This window comes from Cololabis saira, chromosome 13, assembly GCF_033807715.1.
Source record: "Cololabis saira isolate AMF1-May2022 chromosome 13, fColSai1.1, whole genome shotgun sequence".
Lineage (NCBI taxonomy): Eukaryota > Metazoa > Chordata > Actinopteri > Beloniformes > Belonidae > Cololabis > Cololabis saira.
Genome location: NC_084599.1, coordinates 24,007,073 through 24,028,985, shown reverse-complemented (window position 1 = coordinate 24,028,985; position 21,913 = coordinate 24,007,073). Strand labels below are relative to the sequence as shown.

The 21,913-nt window shown below is 43.3% G+C and overlaps 1 long non-coding RNA gene across 1 annotated transcript; it reads left to right on the top strand.

Moving 5' to 3' along the window:
• The first annotated feature begins 689 nt into the window (after positions 1-689).
• Positions 690-4,234, top strand: LOC133457816 (uncharacterized). Its single transcript, XR_009783904.1, has 3 exons — positions 690-887; positions 966-1,002; positions 1,594-4,234. It is a non-coding gene; the product is annotated as an uncharacterized LOC133457816 (long non-coding RNA).
• The last annotated feature ends 17,679 nt before the right edge of the window (positions 4,235-21,913 follow it).

Genomic DNA, 21,913 nt, shown 5'->3' with positions numbered 1-21,913 from the left:
TCACCAGTCATCCTGAAATTCTGTTGTTTTTGGACTGTGGGAGGAAGCTGGAGGATCAGGCAAAAACCCACACAGAAACATATAAACTGCACACAGAAGGACCTCAGTGGGGATATAAATTGTGAATCTTCTAGCTGTGAGGCAACTGTGCCAACCACCATACCACCATTCTGCATTTAAATATAATGTGAAAAATAGACCAATAATAACCACATAACTGTCATAAGTGTGGATAAAAAACTGAGTTAGAAATAGATATAAAAAAATGTATTATTTCTGCAAATAATCTGTATTGTGTTTTCCAAGAAAATGGCAAGTTTACTGTATACTCTTCATAAGATCACATTTATACATGTTGCAGCTGACATAGTTATGATAGCAAATGATTCAATCCTGTAGGATTTCTGGATTTGACTGCGTATGGGGTGGGGTTTCCTTTTTTGGCCTGGAAATATGCATTTTGCTGCACTTTTTCTCAGTATCAGAGAGTTTAAGACATTTAAAGCAGAACAAATCAATGCAGATGTCCTTCACCATCAAATTCAAAACAAAACCAGCCCAAGAAAAAATGTATCCTGCAAGCTTGAACTGAAAACGTATGAATCCAGTCAACACTTTCTCCCTACAAAGTTGTTCCAAGCTTCAATTTCTGTAAAATGCTCATGCAATTCTGTGCTTCAACAGATAAACAGACCATACACGCAGCATGACCCACTGCTTGCAAAGGCAGTGATGGCCAGATGAAGACTGCCAACATCTACTGGAGTTCCATTGAGGGTCCTCATCATCAGTGGATGGCACAACAAGTTCCACTCTACACAATGCGCTATTGAAGTTGAGAAGCCATGAAGATGCTTTTGGCAAATAGACATAGCATCATCTTCCAGGTGGGTACCTTCCCCTTCAATTTCAGCTTTTCTTTTCATCAGAAAAACCCACTGTTTGACTGTAGTCCCCTTGAACAGAAGCTGAAAAGGATGGTGCAGGAATATTGGCTGCCAGGTATGATTGTACTCCAACACAATATTATCACCCGGACACAGTTTTGTTGAACATTTGGAGAAAATCATTTTGCTCGATCTTTGACTGTCGGCTGGGCTTCGAGGCAGCTGTTGGGGAGACTCACCACCTGGTGTGCAGCTTTGAAGTACACTTTGAGGCTTAAATTATTCATTCAGGATGGTGACATGTATTCAGCTTACCCAAGAGTGTGGAGATGATTTTGTTTCCCGCAGCTCACTGGACAGGCATTTAACATGCAGAGCATCATTCAGTTTCATGAAAATACTGACACAAACAAACACCTTTATGATTGCAAAACTGAGCACCAAACTGGAACAGCTTTGCTCAGTGTAAATGGAGGGTATTTATAAATATTTAAGATGATCAAAATGATTAAATATGAATAATAAAATTTTCAATAATCTAAGTCTTAGTATGCTTTTTCAGCTTGTCAACATATCTAAATGATTTGAAAAGAAACATCCATCTGAAGGCTTTGGCTTTAAAACCAATTCACCAAGATGTATTTTTTCTAGTAATACTAACTAATGCTACGATTTTCTTTTTGTATGTTTTGCATGTTTGTTTCAGACCCAGGACATGCTGGAGAGACTATGTCTCTCGGCTGGCCTGGGAACGTCTCGGACTCCCCTCGGAAGAGCTGGAGGAAGTGTCTGGGGTGAGGGAAGTCTGGGCATCTCTGCGACCCAGTAACGGATAAGCGGTAGAAAATGGATGGATGGATGTTTGTTTCATTATAAAATGTGATTAATTTTCTGTTTTATCGCATGTCGCTCTCACCCAAGACAACCGGACACCACACTGCAGAAGTCTGGCTTATGTGATTTTGTCCTACCAAAGGAAGGCAATGTAGAATCTTATTTTTTGACAGCGTGTGCAAACCGGCAAAGTTGCCTCAACTTTATAATTAAAAGCAAGTTAATGAATTTTGCAGGTAACATATTTTCACAGAGCACAATACCTCCAGAGTTAATTATGATGTTCCTTTTCAGAAGTAAATCAAAGACAAACACAGGACCCTTAAATTAATGTAAATGAGCCCCAACTGTTTGTCTGAGCCAAAACGAAGAACAGAGATTAGAAGATTATTTTTTTCCTAGACAGTGTAATAACACTGAAACTGAAAAGGCTTCACCCATGTGTTCAGCTGGACCACGGCATGGTTTCTTCTATTCATGCACATTCTGATTTAAATCTCTTTTTTTTCTTCTAATGAAATACTTTCTTGGTTTAAGTCGTTTGCAATGTCAGCTCAGAAAAAAATGGTTTGAGGAGGATAGTGTGTGATTGTCTTTCTTACAATGGAGAGCAAATTATGAGAAAACCCTTAAGGCCTGTGTTACAGAACAAATAGAACTCCATGGTTATGTAATGATTGTTATCTAATGATTCTCTTGTCTGTTTTAGCACATCTCCATTTACTGTTCGGAGATTAAATGTAATTTGCCAATTTTGACTTTAACAACAGAGCAAAGCACCTCTACCTTGTTAGCCTCTGTGTTTCCTGAAACACAGTTTAGTGTCTGCTGAATAGTTTCACCCTCATGGGATACATTCAGATTCATGCTGCTGATGGAGAAGTCTTCGGTCCCATATTTGCCAAACTTCTGAAACTGTATTCTGAATAAAAGACACGAGTGTTCATCAGTTTCATGTTTTGAAACTGATCTGAGATGGTGTCACCTTGTTATTTTGTGTGGCTTGACACATTAAGGGTCATACTGTGCACTGCAGATGCACTACTGGTCAGACCGCTATTGCCGCCATCCTATTCACCGTGTCCTAGATCTCTCATATATACTATATTCTCTCAGGTATATTATGCTTGAGGCTACTTCCATGTGGCACAGATTTAATTATCTGCCATATTTAGACATATTTTGAATGGGTTTCAGGGACAAAAGGAATAGATGGATTCCCAGTTTTCCAATGTGAAGCATAGCTGCAGTGAAAAAAAAGGATTAGTATGTCTATTACTCTATGGCTTTTGACAGCCCTAAACAGGTCTCTACTTTCAGTAATTAAATTAGACTGTCATAGGCTGCCAACTTTTTGACTATTGGACATAAATACAGAGCACCCTAAAATCGTAAAAAGAGCTAGCACCTTCACTGACAAAATTAAGAGACCATTTTCAATGTGCATCATCCAACTACGTTTACACTTAGACGAATATATGAGGTGCCGAACATTTCAAAACTTCTGCAAAGCTTCACAGTAAATAGGGAAATAATTTAGCTCGTCGTATCTGCTCACAGACCAGGCCCAGCAGCAGGTATTTATATCTAATTCAGGTGGTTTATGAACTGCTTGAATCTCAGTTGTGATGGCTGCACTTCCACCATAAGCTTCTTACATGTTGCCATGTGCACCACCGAGGATTTAACGGCCACACCACAGAGGAAGTGGCCAGCAGGAACCATCATCATTGTTAATAGGAACCGGGGACAATTTAAGTGAACCTGGCGAGGATCATGCAGGGGAAGAGATAAGACACAATATCCTAAAAATTATGTCACACAAACATACACACAAAGTCCAAAAGCCTTTGGAAAATGTGATTTTCACACCTTCTACATCCAAGTTGTTTACTTCTAAGGCTCTGAAATTGATCTGGAAAACAGAGTATTACTTAATTAAACTCTGCTGCAGGTGTTTCACAGAAAACTTTAATAATTCTTTTTTTTTTTCATGATGGCCCTGTAACACTTTGATGATTTAGCCAGCGTATGGCAACGTATGAAAAATGTGTCAAATACCCTGGTGTGTCGAATAAGTTATGGGTAGGTTATAGAAGTTAAGAGCAAACACTACTTGTAAGTTACTCATAAATCAATATACATAGAAATAATGTCTAGCATACCTAAAACACATTTCTAACTTATGAGTAACATGCTTTTAACCCATGTGTAACTCATATTGAACTTATCTCCAAACATATGTAGACATATTTGATGTATTTGGTACCCATGTAAAAATACGGTTCACAGAAGAAACCCGTCAGCAACACCTCAAGACTCTAGAATGAGAAATGGAGGATCCTGCAAGGCTGAGACAATAGCTGTGTCCCAATTCAGGGGCTGCGTCCTTCTGAGGACGCGGTCTTCGTAGGCCACGCCTTCAAAGGCCATACCGAAGGCTGGACGGACGCTAGTGAAATGAGACGGTCTAGCCTGTGGGGGATTTCCTGGTTGCGTCACCAGCTGTTCCCGCCCTTGTCCTACGTCACTAAACAAAGTAGAAAGAAAGAAAGATAGACAGACAGCAAGATAGACAGAAAGAAAGAAAGAAAGAAAGAAAGAAAGAAAGAAAGAAAGAAAGAAAGAAAGAAAGAAAGAAAGAAAGAAAGAAAGAAAGAAAGAAAGAAAGAAAACACGATAGAAAAGAAAGAAAGAAAGAAAGAAAGAAAGAAAGAAAGAAAGAAAGAAAACACGATAGAAAAGAAAGAAAGAAAACACGATAGGAAAGAAAGAAAGAAAGAAAGAAAGAAAGAAAGAAAGAAAGAAAGAAAGAAAGAAAGAAAGAAAGAAAGAAAGAAAGAAAGAAAGAAAGAAAGAAAGAAAGAAAGAAAGAAAGAAAGAAAGAAAGAAAGAAAGAAAGAAAGAAAGAAAGAAAGAAAGAAAGAAAGAAAGAAAGAAAGAAAACACGATAGAAAAGAAAGAAAGAACCAAAAAAAAAAGAAATGGAGCCAGAAGTTTTGTTTTTGTTTTTTTTTGTTTTTTATTTTGTTGGAGGAGGAAGAGAGGCGTGTCTGCCGGCGCCGGCGGAAATAATATATTTTTCTGAAAAAATTTGAATCTGAAAATATTTTTCTGGAAATAAATATTTTTCTGACTGTGCGCAATGAATCTTGGGATATGGTGGGCCACGGAGGATACAACCGATGGATCCTTCAAACAGCGGGAAAAGAAGGCTGCATTTGTGGGCTGCATTTGAAGGAGCCTTCGAAATGGGACAGCCTTCAGCGCGCCGCTGTGACGTAATCGGCCTTCAAATCCAGCCCTCGAAGGACGCAGCCCCTGAATTGGGACACAGCTAATATGTACTACCTGTACGTCCACATCAGCATGACCTCATCAATTTGATGCTAGCTGGATGCCAATAAAGCCAGGACAAAATATGGATGGAGGAGAATGAACCAGGGGAGGCAGTTTGGCATGAATGATCAGCTTCTCATGGAACTCCGTTGGCAGCTACTGAGGCCACTGACGATGCGTTAGCGGCAATGGAACCTATAACATTTCCAGAGGGCAAGCATGAGTGTGAGGGTAGACTCTCCCTTAGATACAGGGTTAGAAGTTTCACCATTTGGATCCCTGAGGAGAGTCGCTGCTCCTCCACATCAAGGCGAGGGAGTTGAGGTGGTTCAGGCATCAGGTTAGGATGACTCCTGAACGGCTCCCTAGGGAGGTGTCTGACCGAGAGGAGGCCCCCTGGCAGACCTATGGAAGGGTTATATCTCTGAACTGACTTGGGAACACCTTGATATTCACTCGAGGGAGCTAGAGGCGATGGACAAAGAGGTCTGGGCCTCTTTTTTTAAGGCTGCTGCCCCTGCCACATAAAACCCACATAAGAAAAAGTAAATGGATGAATAAATAAATAAATACAAATATTTTTTGAAAAGCAAATAATGTATTTTTCCAGAACAATACTCCTACGTAGATTTAAAAAAAACAACAACAACAAAAGATTACATTTTGAAATGTGCTATGTTTTTAACATGGTGCAATTATAACTGTGGCTGCAACTATCCATGACACCACATTTGACTTCTTCCATTCAAATAAATAATGTGAATGTTGTGTAGTATGTAATTATCTTTAACTGATATTAACAATTAGCACACAGTTTTAATTTAATATGCAAAGAATCGCTAGGGAAAGCCTGAACAATTGATTAATTAAGAGAAATGCAAGTCCCACAAGTGATGTGGTGGTGCAGTTGGGCTGGGGTACATAATTCTGGACTGAAAGTACAGACCTAAACTTTCTCCACTTAGTTGATGACATGTTAAATATGACAACACATTCAATTGAATCATGCATCACTAGTTCAGCAGCTATCAATTCAGCTCACAATAAGTTTAGGAAGAAAAGAGATGCTGCTTATTTCACACGGACTAACTTAAAGTTTACTCTGGATAAATGCAACGAGGTGTTGTAGCACACTAAAGGGAAATCTGGAAACGTGTGGGTTGCAAGATAATTACAGTCGTAGGAAATTTTTGTGTACATACTTTCTGTACCAGAGGGCCAAGCACTTAGTATCGGTCAGATCCAGCTTCCTGCTTCACTCTGCCATCACCAACGGCTGTACTTTTGGACTAACAAACCAGACCAAGTATTACTAAGTTCACGAGTACAGAAAGAGGTATGGACATTATAGCTCTTAGTGTTAGTCCACGTGCATTGATGGCTACAGCCACACTAGACAGATGTATCTGGAATGAGGCCTGCAGTAATAAAATATTCACTATTGGTAATATCGCTAACACGTTTGTAATTAATTCAGAAATCAAACATATCTCTAAGTGTCTAACACATTTTGTCATGGTTGCTACTGCTTGATTTTGAGTAATATACCTAGTTAGACAACTATTTGTTGCTGTTTTACAGTAAGCATGATGTGCTTTACAACACAGTACAATCGGGTGGGAGCAATGATATCTCGGGAACTGACTGCAAGCATTTATTTTGTTGGAGCTTAGTTGACAAAACTGCTGGTATTTCAGTGTCACCAAACTGTAGTTGGACCAGGTTTTTGTAGTTGCTATCTTTTCTATTAAGTGCTTTCTTGTCCACGGTATGAATCAATTTATTTCATTAAACTAGATTGGAACTTATTGAGACTGTCAGTTAACCAGCAACAATGAGTTAAAAGTCCTTATTTACTTATTTTCTATCCAGCTATCCCTTGGCTGCTCTTATTCTAGTTCACAGTCTGCAAACTGGCACAGATTAGTTGACTTATTCAACAAAGGATGTTACTTGTCGATTGCAAAGTTTATCCAGCGTGATTAATATTGGGTTTGTGGAACAACACAATGCAAACACAGGCTCTTTTAAGGGGTCTGCTCCACTAAGGGTTGCACTGGAGAGATGGACTCGCATCGATATGTCACAAGCAGTGTGTTTTGCAGACTCTCTCTATTAATAATTTTAACCATGAACAGATGAAGGCACTGAGATTCTACATTTTATAACAAGCTCGGATTTAATTTAGGTCAAGACTCAAGATTTATTTTTTTCCAGAAATGTATCGGATATGTTGAAATATACTAATTTGATCAAACTATCAAGTATTTTCAGCAGAAGTGCAGCCAATTCACTTAATGCAGTAGCAACTGAATATATCTCCTCAAATGATAAGCATTAAAAAAAAAGACTGATGATTCTCCATGAAGGTTTTGGCTGCTTCCTTTGGCCAACGCTGGTTTTGGTTTGTTCAATGCAAAAATAAAACAGGGGTTTAGGGATGTTTGTTTTTTGTAATATGTCTATATTTGTGGTAAAGTTTAGATTTGCCACTGTTAAAATCTCCACCTCTGAAGTATATATATATCAATTTTTATTCTCTTCCACATCATGTCCGCTTGTGAATGCCTGCCTGACTGTGTGCATTCATGAATACGCACATATGTATGCACATTGAGCTTCTTGACTGTTTCGGCTCAGTGTAAGTATTGGACATGGGCAATTCCCCGAGGCAAGGATCGTCTCTCACCCCAAACAATGAGGTGCAGCTTTTGCTCTGTCTGTGAACGAAGAGAAGCAAGCCTGTTCAGGGGGTCAGCTCCGAGCTGTTGACATTGCTCCCTGGTTGCCTGTAGTTCTGGGCAGAGCCTCATTATCACAGGGTCTGCTTGGATGAGAGTGGGCTTCGTTAGGAAGCAGCTGTCAGTGCTAAGGGGACGAAGGCAAAGGGAAAGAGCAGATAAAGTAGAGCTTACACTGCGGCCCCTCCACACTGATGCTCAAGGGCCAGTTGGCTGTGGTATTATAGCTTCTTTTCTGTGTGTGAATGTGTTACTTTAGCCTTTGTGTGTGTGCATGTTCATGCATAAAGAGAGTCCCGTTAATCCTGCAACATGTACGGCCATAGTTTGACTTCTTATGAGCCTTTTTGCCCATTTATTTGTTACTGTCATGGGCCCGTTTAATGCTGGAACTAACACTGCGCAGCTTGAGTGCGTTTTAAGAAAATATAATGTAAATGCTTTTTATATACATGCATGTATGAAAACACACACAAAGTTTGAGGCCATCCTAATGAATAAATCATTAACACAAATATACACGCAGCATGAGAGTTGGACTCAATTCTTTTTTTATCCCAAAGGACAAATAATAGAGTCAAAATTAACATTTCTCCTGTGGTTCCAGTGTGGCTATATGTTTTCATGAACATAAATGTTTGACTGTGCTAGAGTTCGGAACAACTCTTTCAAAGGGGAAAATGAATTGAAAGATACAGAATCATACAAGCGGAAAAGGAAAACGCTGAGCCAAGGGTCAACAAGGAATAGTAATTACACAAGCTGTTTTTCAAGCATTATGGGCAACAAGGAGAAATGTATAGTGGAGTTTTGCAGCACGTGTCAGGTTTCATGTCTGTCACACTTGATCAGTGACCGGTGCTAATGAGATGCTACATGCCGCGCTGAAAAACTGCTGCGCAGCAGAATCTGGGGAATTCCAAAAATCCAGGATCTGGTGAAAAACAGAGAAAAACCTCTGTGGCACAGCGGTCATTAACTTCTGGGATTTACTGAGATACGATACTCTGTTGAGAAAAAGTTTCCACACTGATTAGGATTTCTTCCGACTTTATGAATTTCTGCCCAGCGGAACCAACAGTAAAAGAAGCTGCCAATGTCTTTTCATGAGGTGGTGGAATGGATATCGAATGATGACATACAGATGTCGTCAAAGAGGTAACCATGTGGTGGAGCAACTAAGACAGATTGGAAAGTTATAGTAATAGCTGAAAGATAAATATGACAGTGATTAAAAGAGCACAGAATATGTTCCTATATGTTAAGTATTTTTATGTTTTATTTATGTTTTAATTCTTTTGTTTTTTGTTTTTTACCTTAACGCCACTTAAACCATGTTTTGCATATTGAATTGCATACCAAAAATGATATCAATGAATAAAGTGGTTACTCATTTTATGATTAAGATTTTGAATGTGATGGTGCGTGAAGCTTTGGGGCCTTCCAGACATCTGAAAATGAGCTCCACAATCAACACAGCCTTCACAAATAAAAGAAAAAAGATTTCCTAAGTTTGGCTGCGTTGTGGAGAGACAGGGAGCTGTTCAAGTTAAGAAGTAAATATTCTGATATGATAGATGAAATCATGAAAATATGATCTGATCTTCATCCAAGTCCATATTTAAGCTAACAACGCACAATTAAATGAAGAACATAATTTGAATCTCAGTTGTGAATCTTTTAAACTGGATTGTTAGGAACATAGCAAGAATTCTCATAATGTCAGCTTGGTGCTTGCAAAACAATGATAGATATTTTTCACAAGAAGACATTTTGATGAAGTGCTCAATTTAGGAGCCAGTAAAATAATAATGTCCAAAATTAATGACAGTAATAATGTTTAGTCGCTCTAAATGGTCATTGCTGATTCAAATGTTTTTAATGGTCAGTGTAAACTACAGGGATACACACCTTACATTGTATCTTATCTTAGTTTCCTCTGTATCACAATAGTTTAAACTGGTTACATGTCACTTGTGTGACCAGAAATGAAATGCCACTATATTGCAATTCACTGAGGGCTTCACCCAGTAACCAAAACGCAGCTCTGACTTGATTACAATTCCGCCGCGGTAATCCTTCAGAAGATGACAACCTAGGAAACGTTCACTGATATAAGTCTGCAAGACCACTCGCTCAGTCACTGAACTACTGCTGCCCGATCAATAATGATCTTTAATAGCAATTTCCAGGCATCCTGATGCTATTGATTTCAGTCGACAAACATTTCACTTTGATCATTAGGATCCCAGGCTCGGAGCACACTTCCTGGGGCTTCTCCTCTTGAGAGGCTTACAATTGGTCTTCAAATGGCAATCTGGTGATGGCTGCCACCGTGGCTGTCAGTCTTCAGAGAAATGAAAAATTTGGATTGCATTTGAGGAAACAATGTACACAAACAAGTAAAAATTTGTGGAAAACTGGAGTGTTTAGTGGCTATTTATATTTTTTGGATGCGTTTCCAAAACGTATCTCCCTTTCCCACTGTGTGTGAAAACTTGTTGCCAGCATGAGACAATTTGCCTTCCCTTCCATTTTCTTAAAAGGGTTCATTAATTTCCCATTCACCCCTTAGTAAGTCTTATTGTTCAGCAAAGCCATATCATATGATGAGAGGAAGAACACAGAAGGACCTCTGGAGACTAATTAGAAGTCCTCAAACTTGAAAATCTGCTCAAAGTCTTGTTGTTGCCAACACATAGATGCAATGACCTGGGGTCTCATTTAATGTTTCTAAGTATCTATTAATGTTCTTTGGGTTGTGTTTAGAGCTAGGGGAGGCACAAAAGCAGAAGCTGATGGATGAGAAACATTAGATGCCCGGCAGGCACTGAACTCTAATAATATGCAGTCATATGTCTATTTTGTTTTTTCCTTTGATGTACTTCATTACATTTCTTTTCAGTTGAATATGTTTCGGTTTAAATAATATAATCTTCTCTTTTTTCCCAGGTTTCTTTCCAAAAATCAATCAGTAGCTGTCTTTCCAGAGATAAGCATGGCTCATTAATGTAAGATCTTTATCATGTTGTGTTGTTCTCCACTGAGTTTGCTGATAATTGACATCTTTTCACTGGATTAAAGTATTAATAATTCTATCAATGTCCATCGTAGGTCCAACACTTGACCATACACTTTCAATATTCTGTGGAAGACCGTGAGACTTTGCACTGCGTCCCCAGTATGTCATTACGTTTTCATTTTTTATGAAAAGTTTGTTTCATAAGGGAGAGTGGAACGAATTCCATTGCATGGCAAGTATTGAGGGGGATAATACAGGTTAAATCTGTGGTTCTGAAAAAGTGATATGCATATATGTATGGTGTACGTGGGGGTTACTCGGGAGGGGCTCCTCAGGCATACTCAAATACGGTTATCTGGCTAATAATCCTCCTTTGGAGAACCCACCCCAGCTGACAGTGATAATAGTTTATAACACTCATAGTTGTGTCACTTTAGCCATAGCAATGTTTATTTATCTTACATAATTGTGCAATTAACGAGTTGCATCTTTCTGTTCCGAGGCCACATACGGCCAAAGCTCCGGGGGCCGCCCTCGGGACCGAGCAGACCAGCGAGAGAGCTCGGGGGGGCGTCCCCGAGGCCTAGGCCTGGGTCTTGGCGTGGGTCTTGGCGGGGGGCGTGACGGGGATTCTTGGCGGGGCTCTGAGACTGGACGGGACTCAGGAACCTGACGGGACTCGGGAACCTGACGGGACTCGGGAACCTGACGGGACTCGGGAACCTGACGGGACTCGGGAACCTGACGGGACTCGGGAACCTGACGGGACTCGGGAACCTGACGGGACTCGGGAACCTGACGGGGCTCTGGGACCGCCTCAGGAACAGAGGGCTGCGGGACCGCCTCAGGAACAGAGGGCTGCGGGACCGCCTCAGGAACAGAGGGCTGCGGGACCGCCTCAGAAACAGAGGGCTGCGGGACCGCCTCAGGATCCGGAGTCGGGGCTGACAGGAGGCGGGGAGCCGGAACAGGGGCAGACAGGATGCGGGGAGCCGGAACCGGAGCAGACAGGATGCGGGGAGCCGGAACTGGAGCAGACAGGATGCGGGGAGCCGGCGTCGGGGGGCAGAGGATCCCCGGAGCTGCCCGAGTGGGGACCCGGGTCCGTGGTGCTGGCTGCGGGGGAACCTGGGTTCGGGGTGCTGGCAGCGCTGGCTGCGGGGGTACCCGGGTCCGAGGCGCCGGCTCCGGGGGTACCCGGGTCCGAGGCGCCGGCTCCGGGGATACCCGGGTCCGAGGCCCCGGCTCCGGGGGTACCCGGGTCCGGGGCGCTGGCCCCCCCTCAAGGGACAGATCCCAGATGTCCCCACAGTCCACATCCAGGGCGGGCCCTCGGATGCACGGAACACGGGTCCTCGGAGCTGGCTGAGGGGGGGCACGGGTCCTAGGAGCTGGCTGAGGGGGGGCACGGGTCCTCGGAGCTGACTGGGGGGGGTCCGGAACCATCACCGGAGGAGGAACTCGGGCAGGAGCTGAGGCGTCCAGGACCACCGCTGGAGCCAGAACAGGGGGCGATGCCTCCAGGACCACCGCTAAAGCAGGAACAGGGGGCGATGCGTCCAGGACCACCGCTAGAGCAGGAACAGGCTGGGGCTGGCGCTGACGCCGTCGCTTCCCCTGGGGCTGAGAACCCCCGGGCCCGCCTCGAGCCAGGCATGTTCCCCAGAAGGGGGGAACAGGCTGGGATGCGTCCAGGACCACCTCGGGAACAGGAAGAGGTGCGTCCAGGGCCCCCACCGGAACAGGCTGGGGCTGGCGCTGATGCCGTCGCTTCCCCTGCGCCTGCAGGCTCCTGGGCCCACCCAGAGCCAGGCGTGTTCCCCAAAAGGGGTCACAATAATCCTCCTCGGCCCAGCGCACGTTTTTAGCCGCTTCACGGCAGAGAAAGTCCAACATGGTGAGGTAGTCTCCCGCTGGGTCCACCTGGTCGGTCCGTTCTGTCATGGTACGGTTTTCTAGGACCCAAGTGCAGGAGACAGAGGGAGGCTGGAGGCAGGAGTTCTCAAAAACAAAAGGGATTTATTCCATAAAAAGGCAAAAAAAAAAAAAGGCGCTGCAGAGCAGGATCAAAAACCACAAGTAACAAAGAACAAAACTGGGAGCACATGGAGGAGGGAACAGTACGGACCGACAGGGAACCAAGGAATGACAAGACAAGATATACTGAGGGGATAACGAGACAAGACGAGACACAGGTGCAGACACAATCAGGGCAGATGGGACACAGGCGGGGCAAGACAGAACTGAAACTAAAACTGGGAGGAAGTGTCAAAACCCTGACATTTTGAGTCTGTGGATCTAGAGACAGATGAGCAGTAATAATATGGTGCCACCTGCACTTTATTTGTGTGTTTGACGGTTTTAATTTTTTTTAAAGATGGTGCCCCTCCGGACTTTCATGGTGCTCCAGGACACAGGCTGAAATATTGCTCAAGCAAGCTTGAACCCTTAAGGCGTCTACCCAGATGGCAACTTTGAAAGTTTTCTCGCAGTTTATGTTTTTTTCTTTCTCCTGGACGTGTCTGAGCAGACAATGCCGGGATTCATTAGCTTGTAGAGCTTCTTATTAATGTAGAGGAATTTGCTTTACTCTTCTTTACAACATTTAGACTATTGAGCTTGTAATAATTTATACACAGATCTCTTTAGGTCCAGCCTCATAATTTCACTTGGGTTGAGGTCTCGCTTTGATTATTGCAACAAATTAATTGCTTTCTTTTTCAGATAGTCTTCTGTAGATTTGCTGTGTGCTTTGGATCATTCCAGTGTCGCATGATCCAATTTCACCTGGGCTTTAACTACGGACCTGTAATTTAAATCTGGGAGTCCCTTGATATACAGTGATGTTCATGGTCGACTCAATGACTACAAGGTGAACAAGGTCTGCAGTTTCAAAATACGGTGAAGCCATTATGCCTCCACCAGAGATGTGCAATTAATCAAGTTTTAATCATGATTTCAATCTTGGCTCCCAACGATTACAAAAACAATGTAACTGAGAAAACCAATTATTTTGTCACATATTGTGTCCTGAGTGATGTGTGCACTACAGCCATGGGTTCCGCTTGGCCATAGGGGAATGATTCATTCCTTCTCTTTGTTTACAACATTAATGGTTTAGTAATGCTGAGGTCACAGTGGTATTTCAGACCAAAAATGTTTAAAGGAATTATTTGCCCAGCTCCAACAGCATTTGTTTTGCTGGCATGAATCGCATTTAGTCTGAACTTTAATTTCAGACAAAATTGTAAAAATAAAAAGGTAGTGAAACCAGCATTATACATACACTTCAACATATACATATCCCTCACTTCAATGTGAGGGATATGTATGTTTATCCCAGCGTGTCACCGCCGGTTGCGCAATAATCTTGATTTTGGCCTGATTCTGCTCCTTCCTGTTTATTGACCAATAGAAGAGGAGCTAGACAAAGAATGGCATAAGGTAAAGTAAAAAGAGGAGAAGAGGGAATATAAAAGCAAAAAATGCACATATAAGGAAAAGGAAAAAGAAAATATATATATTTCTGCTTTTATTTTAATTATGTAAATTTGTGGTCCTCCATAAGCATCATGTTTAGCAAGCCCAAACAAGAAAGCAGTGCACAAAAGAGAAAAGAAAAAAAGAGCCAGATTTATGTTAAAGCAAAAATGACTAATACATTAGTCCCGCAGGAGGATAGCTTGCCAGCTACCTCCATAAATGAAAGGGCATTGATCCGACTGCCGAGGGTCCAGGAGAAGACCTCCCCTGCTTTGCAGGGTTTGACCAGTCACAACGTTAGCCTACATGGTGACGATAGCATTTCTCTGTAGTGGGTGTGCACGTGTATATGCATGCGGTGTTTGCTTTTGTTTAGGGAAGGGGGCACAAAATAAATATGTGCACCGGGACCTATTACCATGATGTCAATGGGTGTAGGGTTTGGTTTTTTCAAGTCGCTTCTCTTATTTTTCCTCAGGGTTCTTGTTTTGGAAACTGCTACATAGAACTGCGGTGGTTTACTTGAAAAAGTTTCTTTTAGTACATCACAGTAATTTGTTATGTTTAAAGCTCCTTATTCCATAATCCTAATCACCCTATTCAGAGCCCATTAACATCATTGTGATGAGCTCATATCCAAACCTCATGCATGTGCAAGGGCTTGAAAAGATTTTCTCTCTCTCTGGCATAGTAAATTAGATTTTACACAAAAGTTCATTAGCACCACAATCATTTAACCCAGCATAAACAAGTTTTCAGTATATCAACATTAATGTTCATGTGTTTATCACATGGCTTTGCAATTTATGCTGACATTAAAACTTATATTGTATTAATTGTAAAAGAAATGCAAGATCCATCTATCTGCACACACAGATGACACACTCAACATCTGGCTTTCAATGGACTAATTATTGCAAGTAATGAGATGCTAATTTCGACACTCATAGTGTATGCATGAACGACCAGATTCATGTGAAACAGAACTTTATGACAAAACTAATAAATAAAACATGTTAGTGGCGTAAACATTAAGCATCTGAGGGAAAGAAAGAGAATTCACGAGGAACATGAGGCTCAGTGATTAACAGTGCTTTTACATCATCATGCCTGTGCCTGAAGGATAGCTTCTTTTGCCCCACTGTTTACTGGCTTATGAGTAGAGTGATGGGGCATTTCATTAGCTAAGCAGTAATTAATGCACTAAATTAAGCAGCCTTTGATCAATTATAGGGGTCAGCCTTCTTAGAGCTTTAATTAACTATAAAATACACAATGAAGTACTGAAATAGTAATACCGTACTTAAAAAAGTTAGCATGCCACAATATAAACAAAGATCATTTTAAAGGACATGGCCATCATATTTAATATCTAAGGTACACACACGGCACAGTCTGTATTTATTAAATAATAGTAATAAAAATAATCTTTGTCATATATCTCACGAAACATGACATCATAAGTAGTCTGCTTTTAACCCATTACTAGTTGCACTAGGAGCATTTATTAAAAGGAGATATATTATGAGGTTTATTTAAGATTTGAGTTTCCTGAGGTCTTAATCAAATGACTGACATTCTTTGGTTAAAATGCCAGCGGAACTGTATAAAAGCTGCAATTGCTGTGATCTGCTTGTGGTGAGACGCGTTGAATTGAGTATTCATTGGCGACTGGGCAGTCTCGACCAATGGCGTGCGTCGCTGGCCTATTTAAGGGAACGTGATTGTGAACTCGAAAAAAAGCGCAACTATTCGCCCCCGCCCACTGCGGTTTCCGGTTGTTTCCTGTTTCGTTCCTCTCGTTTGCCTGTGGCCGTGCTTCCGCCGCTGGGCTTTGGCCGGCTCGTGTCGGAGGCGCATCTTGCGGCCGGATTTCATGCCTAGTTACAACTGGTACGTAGCCTATGCTTGTTTCAGCATGCTGTGACGGCACCTTTGTTTACTACTTTTAATTTACTGCCGACCTGCACCTGATCGCTTTTTCCAGCACGTCCGGCGTTCAGCTTCCTACCAGTCTTGCGCAGTTGCGCATTCTGTACGTTTTTGGGGCTCACTCTGAGCATCTGTTAAGCAGACGACTTGTGGAATTCAGCGAGCCTCACTAGGCTTAATTAAGACGCCTGGCATCACCTGGTATGTGCTTTTCTTACGAATCTTACTCTCTGCAGTTATTATTTGTAGCATCAATTAAGTGTGTCGTATGCTCTTTAGGGGTTGCCGGTTTGGTCCCGCTCCCGTTCTTGTCAACCTGAAATTACCGAGCAGTGTCCTGGCTGGACTGACGCTGCCGCCCGTGTGAAGGCGGCGGCAAGACCACCAAGCACCAAAGCATTTTAATAGGCTGAGTTTTAGCGTGCGTGCGCGAGCGAGTGGTTGTGCTTTTTGATTTATATTATCTTACGTTTGCAGTTTTTTTTTTGGTTTATTCAATTTACTTCCTTTTGGTTTGCAATGAGTGTGACACGTGTGTTTGCATGGTATCCTTCGGACTCTCGCTCCATTCCCTTGGTAGCTTGCCCCCCCTGCTGGTGGGCCTCAGCCCTGTCAATAGCAAAAATCCCTTCATCCCTGCCCTAAAATATTGTTGAAGTGTGACTGCATTTTTAGTGACCTCTTGGTAACGTGTTTTAAAAAGATTGTGATTTTATTGACACTGAAATAAAATAACAGATTGTATTTTCATAACATTTGGTCTCTGGTGTATTAGTCAAACTAAATTTCACATGCCCTTACAGTGGATAAGGCCACATGCTGTTATTAGCAAACATTTTTTAAAGACTGAAGTGGGTCAGCCACCCAACTCCACCCAGGACAGTAACAAGCAGTTTCTCCATGTCTTGACATGTTTTAAAATGACAGTGTTTCAAATGAGCGATGCATACTACATTGTGTAATTTCTGGAGTGAATGGAAAGAATAAAGTACACTCTTGTAAAAGTCGCCCAAAACGCCTATCCAAGGCATACCCAAAGTAAATTGAAAGCTGTTCTTGAACCGTTTGAAGTAGATGGATGGTTCTGGTATCTTTTGAAAGGTAACACTCTGAAGTTTTTTCCCCCAACTGTCAGAATCACTTTAAGTGCTACTAGAATTGAGTAATCTAACTTTGAACACATTGAAATAGAAGGTTTTTATTTCAGCCGGAAATTTGTTTTGTAATTAGATGTCTGCAGATGAGTGAATCTGTGACTTATTAGCTGGAAAACACATTGAGACCGCAGCCTGAAGCCTTATCTAGTGCAATTTCAAATTTGATAACAATAACACAAAAAATGAGTATTTTAAACATGTTTTTGTAAGATTATGTCTTACAAAGACTTTCATTATTATTATTAGACATTAGATTATGTCCCATGGGCATAACTCTTGAACCTTTGAACATACAGTCATAATTTTGGCCTCTAATGAAAGCTGACAATAAGAGGTATCCTATTATATATCCATATTCACTAGAAATATTGCTGAAATATATATAAATACATATAAAGAGTCAAAACACGGGCGGCCGTCTGATCCGAGTCGTGATTTCACATTTTGATTGAATTTCCCGCTGTAGGATTTATCCCGACCCCTGAAGCATCATATCGTTGTTTTCAGCATTTCATTGGCTATACAATATGCCAGTCACCAGGGTGATTGCTGCAATTGGCTAAGTTTTTTTCATGACAAAAGCCGGACGTACGCGTCATTTCCATACAGGCGCTCATTCGCTATGAAGTCAGTGGAGGAGACAGGGAAGCTCCTGTATGGTCGGATGACATGTCAATAAAAAGTAGAGGTGCAGGCTCCATTTTGACACTGCGGTCTCCCGTCTGCAGACGTGTAAGCGGAGTGAGAGACATGTAAACATAAGAACATGTGGTCCTCCGATGACGATCACAATGAAGCAGCGGCTGTTTGTGGATATTTACTGGTATAATAATGTATTTTGAACTAAATACTTTACTGGATTGGATCTACTGGACCTTTCTGAAGGTAACCAGACCATTTCTGTGAGAACACTCAACAAGGACACTTAGGGTCTTTGGAGGGGGGGGACTGTCAAATGTGGCTACTGGCAAAGCCACGTGGTGCCCTGACCTTCCCCTCCCTGTTTTTATTGCATTAGTCACACCCACACACACTCATCACCAGGGGCGGGAGTGAGGTCTTCCTCCACCCATGTTTCCCGCATTCGGCCTGGGGCGGGGGGACCACGGGGGGGGCTGATGGCCGGACCCGGGTATGGGCTCGCCGTGCTGCCTGGGGGGGGGGGTTCGGCTGGGATGTGCCCCTGCCTCTCGCTGTAGTTGTGACGCGTGACTCTACAAAGGATAAGGCGGGTATATAAAATGGACCTGGGTTTGGGACTCCTTGCTGTTGGGCGTCTGGGTGGCTCCTTGTCAGGGGGTTCCTTCCCCCCGCTGCCCTTGCAGCTTGGCGCACCTTTGGCTCTGGGGTTCCTGCGTTGTCTGGGGTCCCCGCTCATTGGGGCGAGTGCCTCTCACCGGGTGGGGGTTTTGGGCCTGGAGGGTGTGGACCTCTTGGCCACCTGTTTGGCCTATGCCGGGTGGCTGGTGCTTGGCTGGGTCCCGGTCCATCACCATGGGTTTCCTGGCTGCCTCCTCCCGTGGTGATGGGGGCCCCGCCCAGGGCTTCCCTCTGTCGCCTGCTGGGAGGGGGCGGGGCTTGCTGGCAGGGGACCTCCTCCAGCCCTCTTCGGGTCCTCCGTGTGGCTGCTGGTGGCCTGTGTTCGGGTTTCTTCCTTGTCGGCTTCTGGTCTCTCAGGTGGCATGGTTGTGCCCTCCCTCCTCCACTATAGTTACAGTTCGGATAAAACCTTGTTTTCACTTTGCACACACATAGTTACACAGACATAAACACCTGCGGCCTCATTTATAAAAGGGTGCGTAGGATTCATACTAAAAGTGTATGTGCGCTCAAAAGCCGAAAATGGCGTGCGCACCAAAAAATGCTCTGATTTATAAAACCGTGTGCACGCACACCTGCACGCAATATTCTCTTTATAAATCACAGTCCACCTGGAAGGTTGCACAGGTGAATTCGCCTCATATCCCACCCTCTACACGCCCACTTTCTACCATGAATGGTCAATGCAAAGTACTTCATGACTGTGTTTTCATATAAATGAGCCTGCTGATCATGCGCAGCACCTGCCTGCAGCCTATTTCCTACACTGCTGTGCGTCATGATGAATGAGACATGTGTCGAGCCAGGCGACTGTGCCACTAAATTTGTCAGAACCATGTTTGTGTTACGGCCGTCAGAGAACCCAAAAGCAGCACACAGAGCACAAAGTGGTAGTAGTGTGGTTCACTTTATTTCTCAACAGGAGCGAAGAGCAGGCAGGAATGAAGGACCAGGATCAGGCAGGAATCAGTGTCAGGTTCGGAAGACAAGGTCAGGCACCGGAGAGCAGGAGACAAGGCAGAGTCCAGGAACAGGCAGGATCGACAACGGGAGGTCAGGGAAAAGAACCCTGGAGAGTCTTGCATGGCAAAGGAACAATCTGGCAGTGGGCAAAGAGGAGAGTGGAGTTTATATAGCTTCTTGATTGCTGAGGAGCTGCAGCTGGGAGAGCAGGTGAGTGGAGTGATTGACGAAGTGGGCGTGGCTGGCAGATGGGGTGAGCACAAGAGAGGAGAGTGGAAAAGCACTGAAAGCAGATCAGAGCAGAGGACTGACCATGACAGTTTGAGGCACAATGGCTTGTACATTTATTGAATGCAAATTTTTATGGTTCACATAGACAAATTCATTTTCGCTCGGAGCAATGTGAGTGCGGGTTGACCCGCCGATTCCGGCGGGTTGGTCTGTCTAACACTGGATCCAGTTCAGCACATAGATCCAAGAGCACTGCTCTAGGGAATCGAAATCAGCTTATTCATGGGCCAGGAAATCTTCATGGTCCTTAAATACTCTCTCCATCCTGATCCTACCATTTACGCCAGAGGTCACTAACTGGCGGACCGCGGTCCGGGTCCGGACCCAGACGACGTCCTCCGCGGACCCAGACCTGTAATCAATAAATTACCGAGGGATTCTACATTTTGACGGGGCACTTCTATTTTAACCAGCGCAGCATTACTATTCTTTACAGCATTTGTTTAGCAGATCTTACAGACCAATACATACGAGCATACGAGTTAAGCCATCCCACATGATGCTGCTCAGCCAATCAAATCCGTGTAATTAGCTTGACTCTATATACAGAGATGAGAGGCGCGTAAGAGGTGGAAAGGGAAGTTAGCGATATAGAGGGAGATGACACGGAGAGAGGAGTGAGTCGGAGACAAGAAGAAAGACGGAGAGAGGAGTGAGTGCGAGACAGAGAGAAAAGTAATGGCGCTCTCTAAAAGCTGATTTATGGTTCTGCGTTACACCAACACAAAGCCTACGGCGTAGGGTACGCGGCGTCGCGCACCGTACGATGTTCGTTGCTGCGTACCCTACGCCATAGGCTCTGCGTTGGTGTAACGCGGAACCCTAAATTAGCCTTACAGCGTAGGGTCTGCGTAGGCTCTGCGTCGATTTAACGCAGAACCATATGTGGCAGGTCGGGTGTTGCTCTGCCCCACCCCCTCCCACTCAATCGGCATCACCTGTGCTTGATTGTTAATCAGCATCACCTGTTAAGTACTGCGCTCCTGCAGGTCGCATCCTCTCTCTGGCATTGACCTGGAAAGGACCTGTGTCGGCTTGCTCCAGTTGTTTGGCGTGCTCTGTTAGCTTGGTCTTGGCATGATTAGTGTGTGGTCGTTTGCAAGGTAAGTGTAGGTGTGTCAACGTTATGCAACGTGTGGCACATTATGGTGTAACAACCGCCGTGATTATGTTCTCAGTGTTGGCCGTGTCAGTTGGGTTGCAGCTGGAGGTGTGGTGTCCCCTCTCTCTGCTGTTTTGCAGACTGGGACTGGATCGTGAGTGTTAAAGCTCTCTTTATCGGTACGCATGCTCTTTTTCTTCATCTTTGTTGCTATAGTAGCCCTGTGCTAACAGCTGTTGCCCTCTGCTCTGTCCTGCTGTAGCTGCGGAATCTGCAGCAGTTTTGTCTCCTCCTGCGCTCCGAGGATGCACTGCACAGCTTATTGCTGACCATCACGGCCATCCAAGTTAAACCTCTGCGGCCTCCAGCCTTGGTGCAGCCGCTCCGTTTTCACTCTGACTTCCTTGCCATTGTTTTAATTCTGGTTGCGGCTCTCCATGCAGCATCAGACGGAAGCCCCACCGCAATTGTTGTGTTTCTTTGTTTGTTGGTTTATTTCTTTTTGTTTATTTTTGGCTAATTATTAATTTGCTTTCTGGTTCCTCCTTGGGCCAGCTGTTTAGAGCATTTTTCTTTCTGTTTATTTATTTTCTTTTGAGTCACATCTGGTTATGTCGTTTAGTTTTTGGTTACATTTTTGATTTTGTTATTTAGCTATGGGTTGCCACCCATAGCTGAGTTACTATTTAAGTATTTCTGTTTACCTTAAAACAATTAATTTGTATTCTTTATGTTGGTCTGCATGTGGGTGTGAATGTTGTGAGAGTGTTTTAGAATAGGCCATTTTAAATATTTGTATAATCCAACCCTTGAGTGTCACTTCCCCTAATGTTGTTTCTTTT